The sequence below is a fragment of the Salmo trutta genome, chromosome 25, assembly GCF_901001165.1.
Source record: "Salmo trutta chromosome 25, fSalTru1.1, whole genome shotgun sequence".
In the NCBI taxonomy this organism is placed as follows: domain Eukaryota; kingdom Metazoa; phylum Chordata; class Actinopteri; order Salmoniformes; family Salmonidae; genus Salmo; species Salmo trutta.
In genome coordinates, this window is record NC_042981.1 from 30,159,467 (window position 1) to 30,163,648 (window position 4,182).

Sequence of the window (4,182 nt, forward strand, 5' to 3'; positions counted from 1 at the left end):
CAAATGTATTTATAAAGCCCTTCTTACATCAGCTAATGTCACAAAGTGCTGCACAGAAACCCAGCCTAAAACCCCAAACAGCAAGCAATGCAGGTCTTGAAGCACGGTGGCTAGGAAAAACTCCCTCGAAAGGCCAGAACCTAGGAAGAAACCTAGAGAGGAACCAGGCTATGAGGGGTGGCCAGTCCTCTTCTGGTTGTGCCGGGTGGAGATTATAACAGAACATGGCCAAGATGTTCAAATGTTCATAGATGACCAGCAGGGTCAAATAATAATACACAATCCATGTCTCAATTGTCTCAAGGTTAAAAATCCTTCTTTAACCTGTCTCCTCCCCTTCATCTACACTGATTTAAGTGGATTTAAGAAGTGTCATCATTAAGGTGTCATAGCTTTCACCTGGATTCACCTGGTCAGGTTTTCTTCATGTTTTGTACACTGTAGGTTAGCTTTTATTTTACATGTTTTTTTTACACAACGATAAAGATAGTTCAATTATAGCCAGTTCATTTTGAAATTACATTAGAATTTTGAAGAATTCTGATCAATCATTATTTTTGAGATCACACAAAAAGCTGCATTGGTCATTGTAAATGGAGATTTATGGTGCTGTTGTTTTAAGGACAGAGTTTGTGAGAAAACTGAAAAGCAATTCTGACATTTACTGAAATTGAACTTAATACAATTATCTCTAAAAATATTGAGCAGATGTGTCACAGTGTTTTTATTGACACACATTTGATGTGGGTGGAGTAGTCAGTGGGTGTCTGAGGGAGGAGACACATGATATAAAATCCACTGACTGGTATGAGACACTTATACCATGGCAATATGAGGGCCTTCCTTGTTTGCATGGTGGCAAAAACAGATTTGTGGGCCTTCTTAAGGAGATGAATGAGAGAGGCTTTAGTCCACCAGTCAGTAGAACACTGTATATGTCAGTGGACCAGGCTGCTGCTGGTATGTGGGCTGAGCCCCTAAACATGGTGAACAGCTGAGGGTAATGACAGTCCTGTCCTTCCTCCGAGCTGGCTGTCTGACTGGCCTCCGTCTGCTATGCTGAGCCCTGATTGGCTCAGCTCTCTCCTTTTAGGGTCATGGTGTGTAACAGGTGTCAATCCAGTGGGGTCCCGTCATGTTGAGTTAGCAAACTGAGATCCTTATTCGTCCCACCCCCTTCAACAGCCTTTAGGCGGGTCAGACAGGGGGACACTGTGGCGGATGGTTATCTTTGGAGTTAGATTATATCCATGGCTGGATTGTATGAGAGCATTTTTGTCCTCTAGGCTGTCCCACTGGATGTTGGGCCTGCCTATTTATAGGTGTTACTTTGTCACTATTTCTCCACAGACAGATAGGTGCTGGATGCTATGGGTTAGGATTCCATTGCAGTCCAATTATGTTCTTTTGCCATCCAATGACCAAACCAGCATTGATCACTGATGTTACTGGAGAGATCATTTTTAGAATCTCACACAACTCAATGTCACACAGCTTGTTCTGAGCACAGGCATCTCTTTGAACTCTCTCATCACACCCAGAGCCTTTTACACCAATAGCCTATACCATTGAATATCTATTCCAAAATAACTTATTCAGAATATTTGTTTTTTTATTATGAACTATTATCCTAATTTGTCATGTAGTAAAAGTCTTGGTCTGTTTTCCCTACTTATCCACTCTGCTTCCTCATCACCATCATCCAGTATTTTACATTTTTTATTTAACCTTTATTTAACAAGTCAGTTAAGAACACGTTCTTATTTACAATGATGGCCTACCCCGGCCAAACCCTCCCCTAACCCAGATGACGCTGGGCCAATTGGGCGCCAAACCAGGGATCGAACCAGGGTCTATACTGATGCCTCTAGCATTTGAGCCAGGAATGATTGTCCCTGATAATGAAACAACAAATCTGGGCAATTAAGACAATAAAGCTTTCAGGTGGACATATGTTTGTAGTGAATGGGATTGCATAAATTCTATTTCCTGTAACGAATCTTTCTGCACTCTTGTTTTCTTTAGATGAACATTACTGCCATCTACAGTTGTCTTTTGGAACAGTTAAGTAATGATGTTACGTCTGTGATAGCAAGTGATGCCATGTTCCAGCCAAAGATGGTGGATAAATGAAGATGTCTCACCGGCCTTTCTGTATTATTGATGTTTAATGAAGAAGTTCTCCACGACCCATGTAAAGCTGGGATATATGAGATTTGTGGTGCAAGCTTATGTACAAAAGCCACTTCAATGCCATGAATCTAAAAAGTTTGGCCACGTGTCAAGTGTTTGCAAACGGAATATCATTTAAGAGTCTGAGGATGCACGCTGTTGCAATTATGATGGGAATCACGTTCCAGTTCCCTGAGTGCCCTGTTAAGGTGAAAGAGGTCAAAGTAGCAAGGTTCAGGGCTGTTGAGAAGCTCTCCTTTGCAGAGGCAGTGAAAATTGTTGAAGCATCAAGTAGAGATGATGAAGCTTTGTCAGTGGATGATACCCAACAGTCTGTCGATGTCAGTCAGATGAGAGATCCTGAAATATTAATGGTGAAGAAGGTTGATTTTATTGCACAGGTGATTAATTGCACAGGATAAACTAACAAAAAATGTAAGAAACTGGAAATCACTGTGAAAGCGGCTAAAATGTTCTTGGATCTCCAGGATTTCCCAGCTGAAACATTGCAGGGAACGGTGGTAGGCCTGATTACCAGCGATGATGAGTCAGCCTACAGGGAGGAGGTCAGTGACCTGGCAGTGTGGTGCTGGAGCAACAACCTCTCCCTCAATGTCAACAAAACCAAGGAGCTGATCGTGGGGCAGCACTGGAGCAGTTAGACAGCTTCAAGTTCCTCAGTGTCCAAATCACTAAAGACTTAAAATGGTCCAAACACACACGCACAGTCGTGAAGAAGGAGAGACAGTGCCTCTTCTCTCAGGGGGTTGAAAAAGTTTGGCATGGGCCCTCAAATCCTGAAAAGGTTCTACAGCTGTACCATTGAGAGCATATTGACTGGCTGCATCACTGCTTGGTATGGCAATAGCACGGCCCTCGATCGCATGGCGCTACAGCGGGTTGTGCTGACAGCCCCCGAGCTCCCTGCCATCCAGGAACTCTATATCAGACGATGTGAAAAGAAGACCCCAACCACCCAAGCCATAGACTATTTTCTCTGCTGCCGAATGGCAAGGGGTACCGGTGCATCAAGTCTGACACCAACAGACTCTTGAACAGCTTCTATCCCCAAGCCATACGACTGATAAATAGCTAACAAAATGGCTACACGGACTGAGTTTACCTTGTATCTCTATTTACCTTTTATTTCAATATTTGCACTGTCTCTATGCACACTCACAGGGCCCTATACACTCACAAACACTGTCACTCCAACACACACACAAACACTCACTTCATCATCTGCTCATTCACACATAATATGCACATACATTTATACTGACTCTACACACAATATTTCCTGTATATAGTATGCTTACTTACTTACTTACTTACTTTGTGTATTTCATATTTCCTATTCTTATTTTCCTAGTAATATTTTGTTATTGATTATTGCATTGTTGGGTTTGAGTTAGCAAGGCATTTCACTGTACTTGTGCATGTGATATTAAAACTTGAAACTTGAAACTTGAATAATGTCTGAAGATGCTTCCCCTCTCAGGCCCCAGAGCCTGTGTAGAGATCTGAGTACATTTGACTAAGTGAAGGAGTACATTGACTTTTGTTTCGTTTAAAAAAAAAATATATATATATATATGTGTGTGTGTGTGTGTGTGTGTGTGTGTGTATTATATATTTCATTTTTTATTCTTTAAAGTATCTTAGTAGGTGGCGATAATACATATTTTTGTATGTAGTCCACCAATAAAACCCTTGAAGAAGAAGAAGGCCGTTTATCGGTGATGAGGTTGAAATGGGTGTAGGGTTAGCTGGTAGGGAAAATTCATACTACAGAATAGTAGAATGATACACAGCCAATACAGTAGGTGGCGGTATGCACCTATAACATTTGTTTGTGGAGCGCCATAGTACCAAAGACGAAGAAGAAGGCCGCCTACCATTAAGTTCCGGTCTTTTTTAACGGGGTGGCTCTCTCATAGGCGCCAATGCTTAGTTCCTTGACAGTATAAAAACCATACAAATAAAATGTGAGTGGTATGTATCGCTTCA